General features: G+C 39.4%; 1 protein-coding gene across 4 annotated transcripts in view; it reads left to right on the top strand.

Annotated features, from left to right (window-relative positions):
• LOC124116921 overlaps positions 1–26390 on the top strand; it is a 189967-nt gene that overhangs the window by 26337 nt on the left and 137240 nt on the right. For all 4 annotated transcript variants that reach the window (XM_046478559.2, XM_048394089.1, XM_046478562.2 and 1 more), the window contains one exon: positions 11169–11265. The gene's annotated coding sequence lies outside the window, so the exon portion shown is untranslated. The remainder of the gene's footprint in view (positions 1–11168; positions 11266–26390) is intronic.

The raw sequence follows: 26390 nt of genomic DNA, 5'->3' as shown, positions 1-26390 counted from the left end.
ACCATATTTTACTAACTTCTGACACTTGTTTCTTCTATTTTACAGGATGTCTAAGTCAGTTTGGTAAAATGTAAAATCTATATTTGGTGTCCTCCTAATTGACCTTGTTAAATCAAAAAGCTGAAAATACCTCACTCACCCACTCCCTGCAGCTGGCACATTAAGCTCACCTGATATTAAGTCAGATGGGTTTGTTTATTTATGGATTTGGGTCCAAATATTTAGGTTGGTAGGTCTAATAATATTTTTTACTCAAAATGTCAAGTAGGTTGAAAAATAAATTTGGGGCAGGAGTTTTTAAGATAAATTTTCAATAGGGTTTTTAAATCATTTATTTATATTGATAAGAACCCTTGATTGGTTGGAAAACGAGACCTCTCCGTTTCACATTTCAATTTTTTTTGAATCAGCAGATGCCTAAATAAAGTGAAAAATCTGTGTATGAATATATACGAGAAAGTGTCAAAATCTAAACATGATCAATAATTGTGCTCAGCCATGCTTGATGGTGAGCATTGATTATTCACTCAAAATTATCTCATTAAAGTTAATGTTTGAATGAAATTATTTATTCTTAATTCCATGGACAAAATAGTGATTCACCTAAAGCATTTATGTTTGATGTGGATTAAAAGTAAGTATGACTGCCAAGATCAATTTTGTTTGAATAATAGTGTCTACTTTTCTTGAAATTGAACCCCACAGTTTTATTGTATATTTGCAAGCATTATGGCAGATCATCAAGTCCCAGGTTCTGCCAAATCCATTTTAAACCCCAGAGAAGGGGTACCGATGGCCAAATCATCTGAGATGCCACAATTTGCTGTGCAGAGTTGTGTCCCTTAGCATGCCAGAAACCTTTTATCGTGGGTTCTAATCCTAGATTTTCCCTGACTATGCTTGGGGGTTTCACCAAATGGCTAAACATCTCATACCTGCATCGCTTCAGGTTTTCATTCTACATCAAGCTGACATGCTGGTGAATTACTCATTATATTTTTTTATGACGAGTCTTTATTTCATCAGTCCTCAGAGTATTTAACAAGTTCTGCTTGAACAAAACAAAACTGTTTACTACGTTTACATTTTTGTCAGTTTTATTCAGTTCCAATTTGTAGCAAAATTGAAACATTGTGAACTGGTTCAGAATTTTAGCCCTCAAAATGCTACTAGTCTATGAGGACCACATCATTAGAGTTTTACTTGTCAGCACAATTTTTTAGTCTCAGGCTAGTGGACTAGCATGAATTTTAAACTCTGATTAAAATCAAAGAAGCATTTAGCCAAATTTACTGGCACAGTGAACCCAGGGCCACAGGTGACCCGGTAGCTGTGTTATGTATCAATACCCTTTCTATGGCCAAAACTTATTGAAACGTAATTGCTCCTTTTTCTCCGAGGACTGCTGGACATATATGAATTTTAACCATGTTTATAGATTAATATCTTCAAAAGTGATATATGTATAAAGGCAGAATTGTGTCCTTAGATCAGGGAAAGCCATATCGTATAAATTGAAGCCTTCCATTTTGTTGGCCGAAGCTTATGATGCAGGATCATCATGACACGATAGGGAATTTACTAAAATCATTAAGAAAGATACAAACCAGCGAAAAACATTGTGATAATTAACATTCTATCATGAATTTGGAATTAACTCAATTCTGATTGGTCAATCAGAGGCTATTAATCACAATAAACCCACTCTGATTGAAACAGCTGGTTTGACAGCCACATCACCGCGAAAGCTAATATTCATAGAATAGTACTATTTTCAGTCATTGTCTGTAGCGGTTACTACAATATTCAAAGGATGTGTGGCAATACATTTCGTGCAGAAAACACGATAGAAATCTGAAAAGGGAACATATTGACGTTTTGGAGACAACAGGGAGCTTTGAAGTTTGGCGCTTTTCTATATACGACTGATGTCATATCTTTTGAGTCACAATGAGCCATATGATGTCATAATGATGACGTGCGATGTAGAGCGAAAGCCTTGCAAAGCATGTTAGCTTACCAAGATGCCGTGCTTATATGCTTTTAATGCCTGTCATATGTTCGAGTGAAGTATTACGGTGTAAACAAACTGCTGGAGTATCTACGGCACCATATTTTGTTCGGTGATTCCGTAATTCAGATCGATAACCCACTCAAAACACTGGACTCAACCCATGCCGCTTCACTCAGTATATTTGCTAACACCAAAGAGTTCGTGTTTTATTTAGTCATGGTAGAATGGCGATAACCATACCATGCTGCACATTTGGTTCCAAATTCAATTCAGTGCGGTGAAATCTACAGGTAACCTAGCTCTACATTGAAAACACAGTATGGTCATCTCCTAATTGATATTCAACATAAGCATGTTTAGTGGCTCAAAACCATTTGTTAGAATAATTACTAAATTTATACATAATATGGGATATTTTTATCTCCTAAATGTGTTGCCCCAGATTGGTTGCTCTCTCAAAAAACATACCAGTGTTTTGAAAAAAAATAATTTTCATTACGTTTATATTTGATTTTTTTGTCCTCTTGAGAAAACATGCTGTCTGTGCTGAGGATATTTGTTTTGCAAAGCTGCATCCTGTAAAGCCCTTCCAGGATTCATGTCATTGCTTACATCCAAGATCCAGCATCCCTATGATTCTCGGCCTCTCAGCAACATCCTCAGGTTGATTGCTTTTAAGAAATTGATCCCCTGTGAGTTTGGGTAAGAATAGGTTCCATGTCACCCATGTTTGTCAGGTGACTCTGTGGATCCGTGGCTCAGGCTTGGTGCCTTTGTTGACTGTCAATGTACTCCCATATGCTCAACATATCAATCACTGGATTGTTCGGTCCAGTCTTATTTAATTTACAGGCTGGTGTCATATAGCTGGAATATTGCTGAGTGAGGAGTTAAAGAACAAATGAACAAGAAAGTGCAAAACATCTGGGGGCCATGTAATACGTGGAACACTTCGTCTTGTATTTATCATATACACGATGGTACAAGCTGATTCAACTTTCAACTTGCAGCATTCTTTATTGTCAATGTTGTCCTTTTTGTGCAATGACGTTCTTTAGTACACATTGTTCTTTCTTTACATATGATGTCTTTTGTTTGTGAGTTGTTCATTGGTATTTGTTTTCTATTTTGAGTTCATTATTCGGATGTAAAAAAGGGCCGTTATTTGTAACATTCATTCTTTTTTGGTAACATTTGACTATTATTGCATACATTTGTCCTTTATTGCAACTTTGTAATTTTGGACCAAATGGCCGCCCATAGACACAATGACATAACTTCAATAGTTACAAGGTGAGGTTAAATGGGGTTTAACATCTTGTTCAAGATTTTTGCACTGAGATACCCTGCCACAGTTTAACATGGACACCCCACTCAGACACAGTATATTGACTCCGAGCCGACCAGTACTTGTTTTTTCCCCATTATGCCAACCCCCAGGCAGGGTAACAACAAGTACCATCTTTTAACGTCTTTGGTGTGATGCAGCCAGGGATTAAACTTGTAATTGCTCTTTCCACTACATCAAGCCAATCTCACTCATTATGTAATCCATCACAGAAAAAACCCTCAAATCTTCCATGTTCCTTTAATGATGAACAGATGATAAATTGCACACAATTCAAAGACATCTGAGCATAGAAACACAAGTTGCATTTATCAATCAATACACCGAGGCCAACGACCATCACTCACGCCTCTGTGTATTGACCAACGAATATGCAGGGTCATATCCTGGTCACAGAGACCCACACGATGACTCCTTTGTCCACAGATCCCATCGTAGGTTCTTCTATCCAGAAGTCCCGAGAGTATAGAGGTGGTGATTATTCTCCATATCAAATAGCTGCTCAGTGAATAATGATATTGATGGGTTCCATATACTCTGCTTTTCCCATAACCCTATTATTTGTGCTGTGGATCTTGAAATGGGATCACTCTTGATCTAACTAACCGTTTAAAGACACACAGCAGGTCTCTTGTGACTCTTGATGACATTTAATGATTGAAATAATATTATTAGAATGAACCCATCATGTTATTACTTTGCTGGGAGTGTATTTTGTTGAAAAATTTGTGGTATGGTTTGCGAGGATTTGTTTTAGCGTTAAGTGCACATATTTGACTTAAGCTAAAAACAATGATAAAAAAATAACATGAAAATTGTATAAAAAATGATTTAATTGCAAACTTCATCTTTGACCATGTCATTTTTATAAAAATGAAAATATAACAAATCATACAAAAATGAAATAATTGATAGGCTAGTGCTTGTCTCAAGTGGGGTTCTGGAATAAAAGTGGGTCCCAAGAACCCCATGCTTGTTTCAAGTGGGGTTCCAGATAGAATTGGGTCCTCGGTACCCCATGCTTGTTTCAAGTGGGGTTCCCAGATAGAATTGGGTCCCCGGTACGCCATGCTTGTTTCAAGTGGGGTTCCAGATAGAATTAGGTCCCCGGTACGCCATGCTTGTTTCAAGTGGGGTTCCCAGATAGAATTGGGTCCCCGGTACCCCATGCTTGTTTCAAGTGGGGTTCCAGATAGAATTGGGTCCCCGGTACCCCATGCTACAATGTCTGTTTGGAAAATAGATCCTCAATACCTCATATTGCTTCAGCAGTATTCCGACAATATTATGACAGGGAACACCATAAATTGGCTTCAAACATTGTATCCATGTGGGGAAATCGAACCTGGGCCTTTGACGTGACAAGCGTATGCTTTAACCACTCGGCTACCTCACTGCCCTACCAGATTCGGAAAAAATGGCCTCTTCAGGACATCCATGATGGATATGTGCCAAGGTTTTATTTTTATCTCTCTCTCTCTCCACATATGATTATTTGTATGTTATCATCACACCAGAATTTTGCTGAGAGCAACATTAAAACAAAACAAATACATCGTGTGTGCAGACTCATGCAAAGGTCAGTGTTCTGAAAACTCTCAAGTCTTATGTTTTGACTGCAATGAATGGCAAGACATAAAATTAAAATGAGTAAACTCAAATTGTATGACACTTGCCTCAAGTAATGTGATTCTCCTTTTGATGAATCTCACCTGTAAAGCCCAGTCTGACAGAGACTGATGGCTTCACAGTCACTGTATCAATTCAGTATGGATTATGTCAGGAGGTATTCTCAGCAACATTCATTTGTGATGCATTTCATTCTCCTTGCTTTCAAATAAGTGTCAACACAGCATTCATATTATCATTACCCTCGACACAGCAGGATTGCCACCTCCTGGGACAAACAGTTCCCTGGAGCTGAAAGTCAACTGGGTGGTTTGTGGGATATTTTTCAAAATCTGGAGCTTGGGCTGTGGAGAGTTGCCTCCCTTTTCACTGCCAGGATCTGCTGATTTACTGATTGTTGGTTAGAATACCAGATCATCCTTTGTCCGTCAGCATCGTATCATATTGGTAAATGTCTATGACTTGTATCTCTTCATGTTTGCTGTATCCCTTGACCGTGCCAGGATCCCATAATCAGCCACCGTTATGAACCTTGTTCTATCAGCATGATATCTGTTCTTGTGAGTTACACCAGAGCAATAAAAATCTTTGACCAGTAACATTTTCTTCACATATTAAACTGGCAGGCCGTGATATGACTGAAATATTATTCATGGCAACATTTAAAGACTAATATCTCAATTTTTATTATCTAACCTGGATGCCCAGCTATATTTTTCCGCCATTGTCATCATCAAATGTCCATGCATCTGTCACTATACACACAACAGTTTACATTGTTGAATGAAAACCAAAGCATCACAAAAATGTTATCTGTGGCAACAATATATTAATTATAAGAATCTCATTTCAATTTATGAAAAAAAGTCAGGCAGGAAACATTTTATCAGCAGCTGCAGGAAACAGGACTGCTCTAAGATTTTTTATAAATTTGACCGTTGCTGCTGGTGATTTTTCTAATGACAAAAATTACTGACATTAGAGGGAGATTATTCTTGCATGGACTTCTTCCAAATGGCCCTGGGTAATTCTTTGGCACTTGTCATGAAACGGTCAAAGCTCAAGGTCATGAAATAGAAAAAACCTCCCTGAAAAGCTTGTGGTCACACTTGCTTAAAAAAGTATTGATGCAGTTATCATTAAACTTGGTATATACATTCTCTTGGGTGGGGCACTGCTTTGGATAGGTTTAGTTTAAAATGAGACAAAAATCGAGATCAGCTTTCTGCTTTTTATGAAACATGGTTATGTCATTTCTGATTCATGGTTACATCTATTGATGCTGCTGTGAACATCTATAAGGTCAAGGTTATTGTGAAACATGACTATCATTTATTGCTCGTAACTGTTGCACTTTCACTTGAACAATCCTGAGACTTGGGTAATTGTTACACTTTCACTTGTACAATCCTGAGACTTGGGTAATTGTTACACTTTCACTTGTACAATCCTGAGACTCGGATAATTGTTACACTTTCACTTGTACAATCCTGAGACTTGGGTAATTGTTGCACTTTCACTTGTACAATCCTGAGACTTGGGTAATTGTTACACTTTCACTTGTACAATCCTGAGACTTGGGTAATTGTTACACTTTCACTTGTACAATCCTGAGACTTGGGTAATTGTTACACTTTCACTTGTACAATCCTGAGACTAGGGTAACTGTTGCACTTTCACTTGTACAATCCTGAGACTTGGGTAATTGTAACACTATCACTTTTACAATCCTGAGACTTGGGTAATTGTTGCACTTTCACTTGAACAATCCTGAGACTTGGGTAATTGTTACACTTTCACTTGTACAATCCTGAGACTTGGGTAATTGTTGCACTTTCACTTGTACAATCCTGAGACTTGGGTAATTGTTGCACTTTCACTTGTACAATCCTGAGACTTGGGTAATTGTTACACTTTCACTTGTACAATCCTGAGACTTGGGTAATTGTTGCACTTTCACTTGTACAATCCTGAGCCTTGGGTAATTGTTGGATCTTAATGGGGTTTCTTAATAAGGTCATGGTTTGGAAGTAATGTTTTTGGACTGGATGTACATGATAGTATGTTAAGCTTTGGGAAATGCCAGTGACGGGGCTGCTTCTGTTCTTGGCAAGTACTTGCAAACATCTCTAGTTTTGTCATATTTTGTATTTTTAAATAAAATCTGTGGCAGGTGGGGTGGTCTGGTCGCCTAGTGGTTAAAGCGTTTGCTCGCCACACCGAAGACCGGGTCAGTCAGTGTGGCAGTGTGGCAGGTGGCAGGTGGCAATGAAAATTATTAATTTGTTATGGCCTAAACAGGATTCAGTTGATATACTTCTTGAAACTGCACCAGGAATTCAGGTACTCATGTAAGAAAGATCATATTTACATTTTGTTTTCTATTTCTGTTTGTTTTTACTTTCACATATTCATTTGGGTAAATATCTCAGTAGTTCCCACTAAGTTGTTGTTTTTTAATGTTAAACAAACTGTAAGGGAGTTTCTTGTTGCAGTCTTTTCTGATGAATCTATTTTTAGCTGAGAGCCATGTTGAGATTCCACTATTTTCCAATGACAATGTTACATGTTAATACATTCTTGCATATTTATTATTTTATTGTATGTATTTTGTGCATTATGAATGTTTAACTAGATCACATGAACAGTGAGTGAGTTTGTGAGTATTTGTGTGTTTTTGGTGCTCTCAGCAATATTCCAGGAACATCATGGCATGGACACCAAACATAGGTATCACACATTGTTCCTTTGTGGAGAATCAATCTTTGGGCTTCAGTGCGACAAACAAATGCTTCCACCATTGGCCTACCCCACATCCCCTCACATAAACAGATTTTCCATGTACAGATTATATCGGTTCCAGCATTGTCATGCATTTCCGATGACGACTGTGTATAATTAATGCTTTGATTGTGGCTGACATGATATACCACACAGCTCTGTACCAAGCTGATTTGTGCTCACACTATTAACCACAGGTTTAGATACTACTCAAAAGAGTGAGTGAGTTGGGTTTAACGCCGCTTTTAACAGTATATATATATATATATATTGCGGCGTGTCAGCGTTATGTGGGAGGAAAGCCTGAAGTGATGCAGGTCTCAGATATTTATCTTTCGGTGAAACCCACGAGATGGTGCTGACAAACCTAGAAACACAATCTGGGCGAACCGGGATTCGAACCCACAATCATAGGTTTCTGGTGTGTCCAAGGGACGCAACTCTGCACAGCGAATCGCGACGCCTCAGACGGCTGGGCCACCCATGCCCACTACTACTCAAAAGAAGTTAAAGTACACCCGATTCTTTCATATTACTACAGTTAATCTGTCATGGCATGATTATCAACTATTATAATATGAAAGAATTGAGCGTTCTTTAACCTTTTTGTTTGGGATACATCATCAATTGAATTGAATAAACAAAGACAAAATGACCCACAGGTTTCATAACATTGAAGAAACATTATTATATTCCACCCATATTCACACACTCTTTCAGGAGGAAACTTTGGCAAGATTTTCTCTATTTATTGCAATCTGGTTACCAAGGTAACTATGCAACCATTGTTCGATATTCTTCACTTAACTTCTTATAATGAACCATATATGATCACCAATATACAACATCACGCAGTGTTAAATGGTCAAATTCATATTTCTCATATCCATAAAGAAATTTGGTTGCCATGGAAACAGAGTGCTCTGAAACATATATAACCATGATTCGTAACAGTTCATGTAATCTACACATATATGCCTTCATACTTAAACATCATTTATCACAGAGAGCAAAGTGGCATGAAGGAATCGTTGGTTGATGCTGATCTTTAATGTTCCATCTGTATAATATTCCTGCATATATATGCCTTATTACCCAGCATTTGTCTTTGAGCGACTGTGACATGAATAATAGATGACTAGCAGCTCCCAAGTCACCAGGGTGATACAGCTGCATATACATGTGCCTTGTGGATGTTATACAGCATTCTGTCAGCCCAGGTGAAATAACCGATGCTTTGTCCCAGACACAGCATCCCAGTGGTCCAATAGCAGCCCTGTGATGTGTCTTTGTAACCAGGATGGTCAGAGACCCATGACCTGTAGTCCTATAGACTTGACTAAAACACCCGAGGTGAACACACACAATGCCCTTCACACCCAGCAGTTTATTATTCCCTTAAGTGTATCATTATATATTTTTCTTTAATGTGAAACTGAGCAATATTTGACACAAGGGCTGGGATGAGTCCAAATTTACTACCAGGGTGTCCAACCCCCTATTTCTCGACCCTACCCGGGTACCCTCTTTTTAAACCTCTGATGATGTCACACTACAGTAACAGAAGGCTCTTCTGAATGTTGATAAACTTCCAAGGCAGGCAATATCGACCTGATGACAACATTTCAATTGTAATACCTAGGTTTTACAATTAATGTTTTATAAACTTGCCTCTTGATGTGAATACAATTGTGTTTGATGACTGGTTAAAAGTCCATCAGTCCATCACCTCAGTCAGTTACTAGTGGCAATAAGGGAGGAGGAGAGATATGGTGGTTGGAGGGAGTGGGGCCGGGTGGTAGGTGGGTCAATCACCTCAGTCAGTTACTAGTGGCAAGAAGGGAGGAGGAGAGATATGGTGGTTGGAGGGAGTGGGGCCGGGTGGTAGGTGGGTCCATCACCTCAGTCAGTTACTAGTGGCAATAAGGGAGGAGTAGAGATATGGTGGTTGGAGGGAGTGGGGCTGGGTGGTAGGTGGGTCCATCACCTCAGTTAGTTACTAGTGGCAATAAGGGAGGAGGAGAGATATGGTGGTTGGAGGGAGTGGGGCTGGGTGGTAGGTGGGTCCATCACCTAGTTACTAGTGGCAATAAGGGAGGAGGAGAGATATGGTGGTTGGAGGGAGTGGGGCCGGGTGGTAGGTGGGTCCATCACCTAGTTACCAGTGGCAATAGGGGAGGAGGAGAGATATGGTGGTTGGAGGGAGTGGGGCTGGGTGGTAGGTGGGTCCATCACCTCAGTTAGTTACTAGTGGCAATAAGGGAGGAGGAGAGATATGGTGGTTGGAGGGAGTGGGGCTGGGTGGTAGGTGGGTCCATCACCTAGTTACTAGTGGCAATAAGGGAGGAGGAGAGATATGGTGGTTGGAGGGAGTGGGGCTGGGTGGTAGGTGGGTCCATCACCTAGTTACTAGTGGCAATAAGGGAGGAGGAGAGATATGGTGGTTGGAGGGAGTGTGGCTGGGTGGTAGGTGGGTCCATCACCTCAGTTAGTTACTAGTGGCAATAAGGGAGGAGGAGAGATATGGTGGTTGGCGGGAGTGGGGCCGGGTGGTAGGTGGGTCCATCACCTCAGTTAGTTACTAGTGGCAATAAGGGAGGAGGAGAGATATGTGGTTGGAGGGAGTGGGGCTGGGTGGTAGGTGGGTCCATCACCTCAGTCAGTTACTAGTGGCAATAAGGGAGGAGGAGAGATATGTGGTTGGAGGGAGTGGGGCTGGGTGGTAGGTGGGTCCATCACCTCAGTTAGTTACTAGTGGCAATGAGGGAGGAGGAGAGATATGGTGGTTGGAGGGAGTGGGCCTGGGTGGTAGGTGGGTCCATCACCTCAGTCAGTTACTAGTGGCAATAAGGGAGGAGGAGAGATATGTGGTTGGAGGGAGTGGGGCTGGGTGGTAGGTGGGTCCATCACCTCAGTTAGTTACTAGTGGCAATGAGGGAGGAGGAGAGATATGGTGGTTGGAGGAAGTGGGGCCGGGTGGTAGGTGGGTCCATCACCTCAGTTAGTTACTAGTGGCAATGAGGGAGGAGGAGAGATATGGTGGTTGGAGGGCATGGGATGTTGGGTTAGTGGTGACTGGTTGGTAGGTGAGTCAATAAAAAAAAATTCTTTCAGGGATTTAGTTTATCACCAATTTAATATTTTTTCTATCCTGGAAGTGAAACAGTTTGTAGAGAAGGAGTAATAATATGTTGATTTTGGTAATTAACTCAGTTGATCAAAGCAGTAGTTTGACCCTTAGTCCTGAGTACAGAGAGTCCATCTCTCCAAGATTCTAGATACATCTATTACAAATTGTTGACATACCCAGACACAGAGAATTCTCTACTCACCCTCGTATATCATATTAGTCAGTTTGTACAGTGTAATCAAAATCGGATCTGTTTCTCTTTCCAGACATCTCCCATTTGATATAGAAGACGTCGGATCTGGGAGAAAGTCATCGCAGAAATAAATATCTTGATATGAATCATCATCTACGACATCTTTGATGGTGAGACATAAATATTGTATACTCCTGCTGTGACATTTATCAAAACCCTTTTGGCAAAATCAAAGCTGAAGGAAAGACAAGATGGGTGATTCAAATGATGTGATCATATATAATAAGTTGTCATGTTTTTTAGGAGCGATAGCCCTTGAAGGCAGCTTCATGATTTGTTGTGGATCTGTGAGATATTAATGTTCAACTGTTGCTTTTTAAGATATTGATTTTTCCTGTCCGTGTCCTTTAGTATAAGTGATAGTGTAGACTTTCTGGTCACATCTGTTCACCATTAGCTCAACTGGTGTAATATTAGAAAAATATTTTTTAACAAGCATCATAAGGTCTGAGTGATGTCATACGGTTTTGTGATGTCACACAGAATCAGAGTGATGTCATACGGTTTTGTGAGGTCACACAGAGTCAGAGTGATGTCATACGGTTTTGTGATGCCACACAGAGTCAGAGTGATGTCATACAGTTTTGTGATGTCACACAGAGTCAGAGTGATGTCATACGGTTTTGTGATGTCCCACAGAGTCAGAGTGATGTCATAAGGTTTTGTGATGTCACACAAAGTCAGAGTGATGTCATACAGTTTTGTTATGTCACACAGAGTCAGAGTGATGTCATCAGGTTTTGTGATGTCACACAAAGTCAGAGTGATGTCATACAGTTTTGTTATGTCACACAGAGTCAGAGTGATGTCATAAGGTTTTGTGATGTCACACAGAGTCAGAGTGATGTCAAATAGAGTCAGACTGACATGGTGCTGTAATTGTGATGTCATATAAAGCACTGTGATGTCTTGCACCATTGTCATGTCATGTGTAGTCTAAGTAGCAAGATGCACGACTATAATGTCACACATTGTCAGATTAACATCATGCAGAATTGCAATATAAATCAATAAATCAACAGTAGTCAAAATGTTGAAATGTACTGTTACAGATACTGGTTAATTCTACACACAGAAAAAACCTTGTTAGTACAGACCTTGTTTATTCAGGAACCTGCATTTTGGATAACAACTTTTCAGAAAATTTGATTGTTGATTTGTTGTTCCGGAATTTTGTTAATCCAGACAATTTTATTCAGAGGGGTGCCATCCAGATTTACAAGCCTCACTGAATATACCTCTCTGTCCTAATGTTAAAAAATGTGTACAAATTATGTTGACAACAGTTTAGTGATCAAACAAAGTTCTTTCACGCAGTCTTTTTCACTGATGACCAAGTGGATGGGGTGGTCATGCTTGACAACTTGGTTCATAGTGTGTCATCGCACCCCGATGGCATGGATTGTTTTTCATGATATCAGTCTCTGGATTGTTTGGTCCAGACTCAATTATGATACAGAGTGGGGGGATTGCATAATGCCATCCCTTAGTTTTGTCAAGGACTCATGGTCAGAGTTCAAATTAAATTTTCATGGAGTCTGGATTCAAACCCATGAAAAGTGATTCCTTGGAACTCAAGGATGAACTCCCTCCCTCCCTCCCTCACTCACTCACTGAACCACCTAAACCCACTCACTCACTCACTCACTCACTCACTCACTCACAGGCCAAGTAGACATTTGTTCGCATTTGTTGTTCACATCTCTTCTTCGACTTCTCCAAATATGGGACTGTGCATAGCCACTGTTAATACATGCAATGTAATCACCGACAAACGATTGCCTTCTGTTGATGGGGGACCACCATCTCAGGATTTAACGAAATTCAATATAATGTAAAGTTGACTTTTCCGAATACAGTGCTAACCCAAAGCAGTGGTAATTAACGCCATTGTTCATGTGAATAGCAAATTTCTGATATTATGCATTGATTTCAGGGATCCCATTGAGTGCATTCAGTGTTCCCATTCAAGAGAGAGGTGCTTGATTAATCCACAGTTTTTAATGATAAAATTGCATGCAGCCAAGGATGCTGAGATTCCAATGGTATTCCCATGGCAATGTCATATGTGATAGTTATTGGACTCTTAAAATACTGATGGATTCCAAACTTAAATTGTGTTGGAAACCATGGACAATCAAACAGACTGTCATGTGCGGTTGGCTGTTAGTGTAAGGTAGTCGTGTGGCTAGCCCCAGACCTCAGTTTGATTCTAAAAATGTGTACAAAGTTCATTTTTGTAATTCCTCATCAGGGTATTGTTGGAATAGAATAAATTGTTGGATAGAGTTCAGTTCACGGCAAAGAGTTGCATCCCTGCACCATTCCAGGATCTGCTACTCACTCCAAGCTTTCCTCCCATATCAAGCTAACATGTCAGTATACTGTGTCCAAGTGGGGTGTCCACGAAATTTAATCCTTTAGAAGGGGACGTTGAACTAGTAAAGGGATAACTATCCATGTTAAACTGTAGCATGGTATCTCAGCAATCTCATTAAAATCAGATCTTAGTTCTCGCTATCGCTAAACAAAGATCTGAGGACATCCCATTACGGGTCAGGTCAGAACGACCTTTCATCCAACCAATCAGAGCGTCGCTTACAAGATCATGAAAGTGACAGTCGGAATGTGTTTTCTAATCATGCAACCAGGATATATTTGACACGGGGTATTCTGAACGACAGTTACAGGTTTTATGATTATATCGATACAATCTTTGCCATCTATAAGCCATTCCAGAATGTTCTTCTTATCAGTTTTAAAAAATTTAACCGAGAATACGTCAAAATTTGTTTCGAAGCGTAGTTGCCAGTTTGAAACTAGTGTCGTAAAGCTCGAGAAAGCTGCCTTCTGATTGGCCAATGTCGATTTCTTGTCAGTCATTCCATTGGTCAGTCAAAATTTGCGAAAGGTCGTGCTGACGTGACCCGTAATGGGATGTCCTCAGATCTGATTTTAATGAGATTTGGTATCTCAGTGGGCCAGCAAATAAAACGTGCATAAGTTTGGACAAGTACAAGCACCCACACACTCACATTGCTTTTGAAGTGCAATAAACTTGAACGCAAGGTTTAAACCCATCTTCCCCTCACCTCACTGACTCTTGAGATATGAATGAGTAAAATCTTCATTGCTTTCCTGATTCACTTAGCAGCCAGTGCTTGAGTGGCCAAGAGGTTAAAATGTGCACTAAATAGGTAAACAATTTCAACGTCTCCAGCACCACAGTAAAGACTGTCAGAACAGCCCTGGGACAGACTAATGTAACAATCATGTAAGTCCCTCCAGTGTAGGCCTCAAACAAGGCCGTGTTTCAGTAATATGAAGCATGTTAATGAGACTCCTCTGCAAATGCTAATTTTGTAATGTTAAAGTCAATCAGGTGGCAAAGACATGACGAATGCCTCTCAGCTGTAATACTACCAGCTTCACCCTTGGGAGGCCTGCTTCTGATCATGGTTATGGATTTATGATTTGACAAATAAGCCATTGAGCATTAATTTGAAAATAATGTCAAAATCTATTTTCAATTCATTCAAGATAACTCTGGATATTTGGTTATTTAAAAAGTTTTCTCTTTCTATGAAACTTATAAAATTGATTACTACAGCAAGGAGTAATGAAATGCAATTTCTGTACTGTATGTATTGTTTGTTATAGATTGGTTGTGTACAAAACCGACTCTTAGATATTGTCAGTAAGTGAACGAGTGCATTGGTTTTAATGCTGCTTTGAACAGTATTTCAGAAATACTTTGTCAGTCTCATGCAAAAGGAAAGACAAGGCGTTTACCCACAATCCAGGGTATGATGCTAACAGGTTTAGATCCTGGGATCCTGGCATTGCAAAGGGATGCAACTCTGCCAACTTCAGTGTTATAGACCTCCAAGCGCAACCTGTGCCTCTGACCTAGGGATATGATGAGAATAAGTTTCTTATCAATTTGTTCACAGAGTAGAAAAATAAGGTTTCACCTGTAACCTAGCATAGGTGAGGCTTACTGCTTCGGGGCAACACCAACACCAACACCAACACCAACAACACCAACACTATGTGCTGACCTGTATAAAGCAATCTTGTATATACTGCAAGCTATCAACTCTATGTTGTTACTTTCTACTGAAGGCTCGTGTAGATAAGGGTGAGAGTGAGTGAGTGATTTAAAGTTTTACGTCACATCGGCAGTATCTCAGCCATATAGTGACGAGTTATAAGGGTCAGAACAGGTCTTCAGCAACCCATGCTAAAAGGCGACTATTAGGTTAGGTTAGGTTGACTAACAGGATCGGGTGGTCAGGCTCGCTGACTTGGTTGATGCATGTCATCGCATCCCAATTGCTTAGATTGATGCCCATAATATCAATCACTGGATTGTATGGTACAGATTTGATTACAAACAAGAAATCCATGTTTTCGCTTCCTACTGAGAACCATACTCCGACCCTTATGTTTTGTGTGTCTGTAAACCAAAGATGCAGAATGCCAGTGTTAATTTCATTATTTTGGGCATCACAAGTGTGCTGCCCCTTATCCAAAATCCTGGATCTATCGGAGCAAGGATATGACCAGAGTGGCTTAATTTAAACAAATTCCTTTTGTAAAACTGGTCATTATGTTCGGGAAGCCAGCCTGATTAGGAGAATCTATGGATGTAAATCGCACAGTCATCGACACGAGAGCAGCGAGAGTCACTACCCTGCAGAGGCCTACCACTTGGTTAAGCCTTGCTCACCAGATAAGGGTGTAATTGAATTGCACAGTAGCCATTTGAACTGCCGTTGCAGTGTATATGTAGGGGCGGAGACTCTGAGTGATGGTCTGTGTCTTGGCTCGTCTGGTCAGTTGTGACAAGAAGAGGCTAACTGAATTGATGGCCAAATCTTATCGATTGGGAATTTAGGTGATGGATTGCCCGGAAATATGTCCATGCATGTCTGATACTGATGGATGAAACACTGGTTTCAGAGGAATTGGTTCGGAATCCACATTGTTTTATTTGTTTCTACATGAGTACAAGGTGATTGCAACAGTATTCAAAGTAATATTACATTAAATAACTCTGCTTATTGTTATTTTGGACAGTGCTTCTGTCCTAGATATTGCGGCGTGTCCACTTGGTGTGGTTGAAAGCCCCGAGAGACACACAGGTGAGAGAGAGAAACTAATGAAAGCGTACTGGTGTTGACAAATCATAAGCTCAAAGTAGATCTGTGAATGATCAATGACCAGCTGCAGGGAAGCCTGGACACCTCTGTGTCATCCATCCCTCCATTTGTACTATGGATTCAAACTCATGGGGGGCATGGGTGGCCCAGTCGTCTAAGGCGCAGCGATTCGCTGTGCAGAGTTGTGTCCCTTGGGCAGAAACCTATGATCGTGGGTTCGAATCCTGGTTCGCCCCGATTATGTTTCTAGGTTTGTCAGCACCATACCCATGCTCGTGGGTTTCACCGAAGTGGTAAACGTCTGGAACCTGCATCACTTCGGGCTTTCCTCCCACATTAAGCTGACACGCCGCGATATAACTGGAATACTGTTAAAAGCGGCGATAAACCCAACTCAATCAAACTCATGACCAAGAGATCCTGGCTCAGCAAAGCAACCCAACTCTTGTACCACTGTGCTATCAATGTCTCCCTTAGTACTCTGGATTCAAACTCATGACCAGGAAATCCTGGCTCAGCAAAGCAACCCAACTCTTGTACCACTGTGCTATTAATGTCTCCCTTAGTACTCTGGATTCAAACTCATGACCAGGAAATCCTGGCTCAGCAAAGCAACCCAACTCTTGTACCACTGTGCTATTAATGTCTCCCTTAGTACTCTGGATTCGAACTCATGACCAGGAAATCCTGGCTCAGCAAAGCAACTCAACTCTTGTACCACTGTGCCATTGACAGTGGTTAACTCACTTGATGATGGTTACCTCACTTGACGATGGTTACCTCACTTGACGGTGGTTAACTCACTTGACGATGGTTACCTCACTTGACGGTGGTTACCTCAGTTGTCGGTGGTTAACTCAGTTGTCGGTGGTTACCTCAGTTGTCGGTGGTTACCTCACTTGACGGTGGTTACCTCACTTGTCGGTGGATACCTCTCTTGTCGGTGGTTACCTCACTTGACAGTGGTTATACCTCCAGAAAGGGAAGCCACCTGTTAGGTTATGTCCAATTTCTTGCCGAGGTAATTATGATGTCTCAGCACATTCCTGTGTGATTTATTGAGAATAGGGACCAGGAACTGTCATTGTCCTGCCTATTTCCCAGTGGATGTTTCCGATTAGACTGGCAATGGATAGTGCTAAACCCTACCTACAGGGATTGTATTTTTAGTTCAATGAGAACTTTCCCCTTCAATACAGACAGGGAAGTACTTTTGGTCAAGAGAGTTGATAGGAACTGTCACCTCTGACTACAGTGACAAGATTCATCACTTTAAATGTGCAGTTATGAGCTGGTCTAAGAATTAATCTGTGTCACACAGACCCTGGAACAAACATATCCAAAACATCCCAAGCAAGTGTAGAATAGTTAGCAAGTCAAGATTACTGCAGTTTCAGTGAAATTCCAAGCAATTATAGAAGATTTGTTGAGTCTCTGAAAATAATAGATAGAGGATATTTCACGTGTCTCGTGAAATATCATATTTCTCTCATCGAGTGACGAGGGGAAAGGAGATATTTTCACTCTTGGCTACCCCACTCATAAAACATATCTCCTTCCCCCTTTATCATGAGATGAGAGAAACATGATATTTTACGAGACATATGGACTATCCTATTTATTATATACTTTTTGTCTACCGGAAAATTAAATCATTTCATTACAAATGTAAAACCTTGAAATGTTAATTCTCCCTACCCAACACACAGGGACAGTTTACCACCCCTTGTATTTGTGACTAAAAAAGTAGCTTTGTGTTTGCAAAGTCTTAAAAAAATATAAACAAAAGCAACAAAGAATATTTAGGGTAAGGATTCTGATTCATACATGTAGATATGATTATATACAAAATCAACTTTAATAAAAAATATTCTTGAAAACTACAAGACCGCTATTGGGAGCGAAAGAATAGTCAAGTAAAAAAATGGCAATTTGCGTTTGAACAGTCTCGATTGATGAATTAAATGAGAAATTCAAGTGTTTTGTTCACTTCAATGAAAATATCACTATTCTCAACTTCAGAAAACTCAGTTTTTCACATAAAAGTATACAATAAAGAAAGTCAATGGACTCCTTTTTTCATATTTTTTTAAGATAATTTAACAACTGTTTTTTCTTTAGGATATATTCTTTTCAGAGACAAGATGAAAGTCTTGAGTTGGACATGATCCATGATCACACAGAGTTCGGTAGGATTATGGTAGGATTATCGTAATTCCCATACTATAACATAGACTTATGATCATCGTAGGTCTAACAGGACTTTGTGGAACGGGTCCCTTGAGGTTAAAGTCAACCGCTGATCATGTCCAACATGCGTTCAATTACTGTTGGTGTGTATCTCTGTGATGCGTATTAGAACTCCTTTCTGTTTTTATAAATTCTCCCAGACCCTATAGAATAAATTAAAAAATAAATAGATGGGCAAGTCTAGATTGCCTCACCTCTAATTAAGCATTGTTCTGGGCTCCGTATCATTTTTTCTTTCTTTTGCAGATATATCATCTTTAAGTAAGAATTACCTTTATTTCTGGGACTAAATGTTAGTCTAATTTGAGTCTGGATGAATGACACAATCCAAAAGTTTCTATCCTATCAACCTAACCTACTCTGTCATAATTGAAACGAGCAGTGACATCACTAGACTAAGGTCTCTAAATAATATATAACTTTAACAGTAGCAAGCAACTACTTTCACATTGAAAAGGAACCCCAGTGAGATGGGAATTTCATAAACCCGAACTTGTGGAAAATTTAGACTTGCTTAATGTAGGGCTATAGCATGAAGGTAAGGGCTTGGCGGAAGGGAAAATAATATGGTTCAGGGGCTGTGAGACAGTCTATGATGTCACCAGTATTCCACCTTCACACATCTTAAATACAACTGGGAAAACATCTTGCAGTAGACTGTCCTGACTTCAATCCCCCTTTTTAAACACACAGAAAAATCATTTTTCCAACAAATCATTTTGTGTCCTGATTCAATTGAGGGATTCAAGGGCTTGCTCTGACAAGGTCATGTTTGATAAATGAGATCTATGCCAACCTCTTTTTCACAGTGATTTGTATTAGTTGTTGATTCAAGCTCATGAGTTAGAGAATTCTGTGCCAAGATGATGATGTGGGAGATGTAGATGCCCCTCCCATAATGAGTGAGTGAGTGAGTATGGTTTTATGCCACTTTTAGCAAAATTCCAGCAATATCACATTGTTCCCATTTGCAAAATCAAACCCGAGCCTTAGGTAACGACGAGTGAACACTTTAACCACTGGGTTGGCTGGCTCAGATTGAGTTTGACACATCTGAGCGGGGAATCCATGTTAAACTGGGGCATGGTATCTGGCACTCGTAAGTCTGGACTATAGTGCAGGCAGCCACACACATGTGCATGCTCATCACAAAAACAGAGAAGTATTCATGAACACAAAACTCACTGACATGAATTCAAAAGTTTGAAACACACAACTTTGCACAAGTTAGAATGTACTTTCCTTTTTGTCTGATGGCTAGGTCAGACCAGAGGAATGTCAAGTGTCAAACCCCAGAGAGGTGTTCTTCTGTTCCCCAGGAGTCTGAGACAACTGGATTTAGACCATCCATGTATGTTTTTTAAAACATCATTATATAACACTGATATGTTCTTTTCTTAAATAGCTAAGTTACCACTGAAACCAGTTGAAAAGTGTGTTAATATGTTTCTCCAGATGCCACCTGAATGTCAGTCGCCGAATGAGTCATCATGTGATGCAACGAAGCAGAGGATGCCATTGAAAGTCAAATATCTCTTGCTGTGGAAAAGTTGCACAGCATGTGATGATATAATGAATTTCAGTTTTTGCATGTTAACATAATTATCACTTTGAAGTAAAAGACAATTGTGTTTTATCAGAAACTTAATGCAGGATACAATTACACACGAAATTGGCTATTATCATATGGAAATATATGGTAAGAGGTGCCTTTACTTTTTTCAAGGAAGCAAGCATATCAGAGATAGAACTCAGCACTATTAAACTTAAAGCCTCAGCTGGTCTGGCTGTTTGTGATAGGTGTATCACCATAAACAGATACAGTTTCTATATGTGCTGCTGCAGCAGATCATCTTTCATGGAGCCTAAAACCTGATGATGGCTCAAAACTTATTTTATGTCATTTCAATAGCATAACTATTCATTAGGTGCAGCTGTGAAATACATTGTGCACATGAGTGTGTATTTGTGGGCAATTGTTCGACTTGTTTCGATCAATATCAACAGTCCACCACAGGAAAATATTTTTAACGGTAACATATCACAATTGTGTTCAGGCAATGTTTGTCATTCATTACCTGGTTGACAGCTGGTAGGTGTATTATGTGTTTGAGCGTTGCACCTTCAAGGTAGTATAGGCCAAAATCTTTACCTATGCTTGTTGAATAGAGTTACTTTCTTGGTATAACATGGATATGGTGATTCATAATATAGGTTTATGATTCATAATGTGGATTGGGTGGTCACAATGTGTAATTGGTAGTCACAATGTGGATTGGGTGGTGACAATGTGTAACTGGTAGTCACAATGTGGATTGGGTGGTAACAATGTAGACTGGGTGGTCACAATGTGGATTGGGTGGTCACAATGTGGACTGGGTGGTCACAATGTGGATTGGGTGGTAATAATGTGCAATTGGTAGTCACAATGTGTAATTGGTAGTCACACTGTCGACTGGGTGGTGACAATGTGTAATTGGTAGTCACAATGTGGATTGGGTGGTGACAATGTGTAATTGGTAGTCACAATGTGGATTGGGTGGTAACAATGTGGACTGGGTGGTCACAATGTGGATTGGGTGGTCACAATGTGGATTGGGTGGTAACAATGTGGATTGGGTGGTAACAATGTGGATTGGGTGGTTACAATGTGTAATTGGTAGTCACAATGTGGATTGGGTGGTAACAATGTGTAATTGGTAGCCACAATGTGGATTGGGTGGTAACAATGTGTAATTGGTACTCACAATGCGGATTGGGTAGTAACAATGTGTAATTGTTAGTCACAATGTTGATTGGGTGGTGAAAATGTGTAATTGGTAGTCACAATGTGGATTGGTGTATTTTCTAAACAGATCAGAATCTCTATGGAAAGTATAAATTGTATTGAATTGTCGAGATAACCAGGCTATTTCATTCTAGGTTCTTTTACGGATATTAAGAAAGGAATAAAGGTTTGATATATCCTTATTAACAAAATATTTGACTGTTCCTAAAAAAAAAATGATTATACAATCAATCATGCACAACACAAATATCAAAATTATCAAAAAAGACATCCATAAAATACAATCAGGTATTGTTGGTTCTTCTTGTTGGTTCAGCTTCCTCTGTTGTATTAAAGATCATATCTTGAGCTCAGTGCACAAATGACTGATATCAATTGTCAATTCTGGGCTAAGATTGTTTGAGAGTTTTGCATCTAAATACCTACAAGATTAATATTCTCTGAAGCAAATAGAATATATCCAATTTCATCTGCCACATTCATTCTGGAAAAGTGGACTTTCTTACAAGATAACTTTTTTGCACTTGGCCACTCTCATCTGTAAAGCAAAAAAGAATTGGTCTTGCGAAAAACCCTTTTGAAACCTACACTGGGTCTTCTACTGGCGTAGGGCATGGGGCATGATACTGCTGTCGGTGAGTAGAAGGTCATATGTTAATCCCCTCGCCATGCCATACCAAACATTGGTGCTTATTGTTCAACATTAAGACGTTTTATGAATAAAATAAGAGAGACCTTTATTGCAGAATCAGACAAGGGTTTCAAGTATGCAAGACCATGAACTGAATTTGTGAATTTAATGTCCTCCAAAATTGTGCCAAATATTTAACCTTAGCATGCCATCTGATCAATGTACATATCATTTGTAATTGTACGAGGGTTGTCAGTCCTGGATAACATGTAACAAAGAATGCTAAAAAAAAATTCATAACCAAGTTTGTTTAGTTTGTGTGGATCTCTGTCATAGACAGATGCCTCATAATGCAAGAAACATAAAGAGGCATATCAAGTCGGTTTCCATTTTCCACCTCAATGTTATCACTCAATCCAAACGTCCTCCTTGATAAATCAGCCTTTTCGCCGGGAAATTTCAAGAAATGACACTTGGTACTTTTGTTTAATGAAATAGTATTCTCCCACACCCACACAATACCCAATTTTGTGTTTTCAATACGCTGAGAATAATGGAAAGTCGCTTCATTGTCATGCTGATTAATGCTCTGTACCAAAACAAAATGGCAGACGTCTCCACTATGATGTCACAGCTACAGCTCAGCCTCTAGCTGGGATTGCAATATGCATACTTTCTGGGATCAGGGCAGCTGTTTGTTGCTTTCGACTTAACAATGAAATCACATATGACTCTTTGTTTGGCGTAAATATGTACTTTGTAAGACGATTTAACATGTTTTAGAAAGTTTTTTTAATAGATCTCATTTAAACTATGGTATTTCATTGAACTAGTTCCTTAAAACCAGCATTTGTCTGGACTAGCACAAGCAGCCACACACACAAGTGCAATAATCTTAAATGCGATGTTGAACCCAATTTCAACTTAAAGATACAGTAGAGTTTTATCAATCAATATTCCTTATTAGTTAACAGTTAAAGAGGGGAAAAGGATAATTACTGTAAAAATCTAAAAAGAATTACCGTATTCAACGTAATAAGCGCCCAGGGCATGCTCAAATTAGAAATAGGGTGCTCTTATTAGAATATTATTTTGGTGGACAAAACAGAGTTGAAAGATAAATTTCCACGTTTTATGCTGACAGCCTGAATGTTTATATACGACAGATATATTTCTCCAGAAACTAATTGCCTATAATTAAGAGTGCATATAACACACTAGTGCGTATTATACACGAATAAATAAGTCTTGTGTACATTGATCAATCGGAAGGGGGGCTAATTGGGATTGTTCACTAGCCAATATGTTAGCAATTATCGCCGTGGGCGCTTATTAGAGCAGGGCGCTTATTATGTCGAATACGGTAATTTATCTTTTCTGAAATTGCACCAACTTGGATTGTTCATTTTAAGTGCAATTCTTCATAATATTGTCCTGTTCCTTTTCATCTGTCTTGTAAACAAAGAAATTAACCCTTAAGAGTACAAAAACTGTTATTAAATAACACATATGAGTCCAATTATATAAGCAATGGCGTCATGATTCAGAAGTAGACAGGGTTTGTACAAAAAGTGGTATCTGGCAGACATAATTGCAACATGAATCTTGGAATTGGGGATAATTATGGGAAGAATTATTGTTGTATTTCCTGCAGATCATAACATGTGCAGGGTATTGAAAAAAAAGTTCATGTTATATCACTCAAAGTTTGATGGGGATATTTTTGTTGTCCATGTGGGGGCTGTCATACAAATAGTATTCTGTCTTGCTTATGAATTGATGTACTTTAAGCATCATCTAAGAACACACGTCTGTAAATTTTGTTTTCCCTGAGTTTGAGAGTGCTTGGTCATACAATGTGGTGTCCAATATTGCCCTGGATTCACTGTCATTTCAAGAATAAATTAACAAAGATTCACAGGTCCATAACAGATTCATGTGACTGATTCATTGGCGATTCATACCAAGGGTGTGTGATATTGCCACAGAACTGACATACTTTCATCTTCATCTCAAGTCAGAATAAACACATGTCCATGGGTCGATTCCCCCCTAACTGATTGCTTGGACTTGAGTAACCGTGAGAGACCTAAAAAAACATTGGAACTTCATTGTTTAAATATGCAAATTATGCAAGTTCGCTGTATACTCTCACAGAGGAACGAGACAGTCAAAAACAAACAAAAATCATGTATGTGGTATCAAAAGATACTCGGGTGAGATTCTCTATATGTTAGTCCACAACAAACTGTAACTATGCAAACTTTTTTAGTTTTTGGTCTTCCTTCCACTCTTTGTTAAAAACTGATATAGTGATACACTGATACAGTACATTGACTTTACAGGCAAGAATTTATTGTATGGAAAGATGTACATTTTTTTAAAACCATGTACCACAATTGTATTGACATGACATGTATATATAAATGCTGTACCTGCTGAGATGAATGATAAAGAGAGTAAATAAAACAACAACAACTTAAACCCTGTTTTAAAACCTGTTTTGTTACAGTAACGATCTTAATTACCGATGAGATCGTCTTGACATGGCACTGCCATTTTGTTTGAAGCAATTGATATGAAAGATGGAATCTGATTGGTCAGTTGGGGGGACAGAGAAGGAACATAACTTGTAATAACCACTTGTGGCGCTAAGATCAAGTCTGGAAATTCCAGTCTAGTTCAGTAAGGTGCTCTATTCCATCTCTGGACTATTAAAGTCAGTAAACTCCCTTGACTCGGGAAGATTAGTATTCCAAGGCACACAACTCACTGTGAAGAGTTACGTCCCTTAGTCATGTCATTATCTGAGTTTGATTCCCATATTTGCCCAGATTAAGATCATTGGTCTATCAGCACCTGGGTTTCACCAAAGTGGAAAACATCCAAGACCTGGAGATGATCACTGTCAGCTTTCCTCATACATTACACTGACATGTCATGATACAAAGGAAATACTGTTCAATGTTGCTTTAAACCAACCTCACTCACTGATGCGATTAAAAAGATCTGCCCTGACGTTTGACATTTGTTAAGATAAAAGATGTGAGGCTTTTTAAATTGTTTTCAACAAAGCTGTGAGAAGAAAACACCCAAGGCCTTACCTTGTGCAGCTGCTAAATGCCAGAGAGCTACAGCAGTGCCTCGGAAAGTGGATCTAAGATAGATAGAAACGCCATATCGACTGATTCTTGGCTAGCATGAGACCATCTCCAAGCCTGCTGTAAGTCTATTAATTCTGATATAGACAATGCAGCTTGTTATTCTAATCTACCATTGTCCCATTCCCCAGACTGAAACAGTCCTGTTGCTGTACCAAACAAATGAACATTTTCTTCAACTTGATTGTGATCTAAAGCCCATCATCATTAGTCACATGTTTATAATTGTTCAGTGGACTTGTGTTTTTTTGTCTTGATTGCTCAGAGATACAGGAGGATATTTTATTCATCCCTGCTGCCCTCTTTCCTTAATTTTCTGTTCCCTCACTCTCCATTCAGCCAATAATGGGTTGCTCTGTTGTGATGGGCTGAAAAAATAAAATGGTAACTGTCCTGAGGCATTCTGGGTAATGTCAAAGGAATTCCAGGTATAATGAAGCTGCTGATTTTTTAGAGGCTAAATCAGGGTTTTGTACATACGTGTGTATCAGAGCCGGAGGCTTCGGAACAACATTTCTCCAACCCCTTGGGCATTCAGAAAAAGCTGGTTCCAGAAACTCAAAAGAAATTTAAATTCTGTCTTTCCTTTTGTCTTGGAATAAAAAAACCATTGTATATTTTTTCCGTCTCTAAGAAAGTTTAATTTTAAATGCTTCATCATTTTGGACCATCACTGTTGTCTGATGGTAGAGCGTCTGCCCAGAGAGGGGAAGGTCAAGGGTATGATCCCCAGCTGCGTCATATCAAAAGATGTTAAAAGATGGTATTTGTTGTTACCCTGCCTGGCGCTTGACAGTAAGGGGGTAAAACAAGGACTTGTCAACTCGGAGTCTGAGTGGGGTATTCATGTTAACCTGTGGCATGGTATCACTGGCACTATGTTATCGGCATTTTCCATAGTGGTACAAGCTCGCCCACACACACACGCACGCACACATGCACACAGAACCCTATTTAGCCTCACCATTTCGAGATGATCCTTAAGGTGTTAAAGCAAAAACTTATATTTTTTCCTGTGTGGCACAAAAAACTGGTAAAGAAAATCATCTCAGTAGTTTTCATGTCCAAGAAGGTTCCTGTTCAAGTGCACAGAGCCTGTAGTATGAGAGGAGGAGGCGTTACTTTGAAATGCAGGATTATATCTCGCTGTTCAGTGAATTCTAGTCCATCTTGTCCCTGATTATGATCTTGAATGTGTCAGAAAGTGGTAAATTTCTAAAATCATCATCACTTTTGACTT

Source organism: Haliotis rufescens, unplaced genomic scaffold, assembly GCF_023055435.1.
Source record: "Haliotis rufescens isolate VD_foot unplaced genomic scaffold, xgHalRufe1.0.p SCAF_13, whole genome shotgun sequence".
Taxonomy (NCBI): Eukaryota; Metazoa; Mollusca; class Gastropoda; order Lepetellida; family Haliotidae; genus Haliotis; species Haliotis rufescens.
The sequence above is the reverse complement of the archived record's forward strand: the minus strand, read 5'-3'. Positions and strand labels throughout refer to the sequence as shown.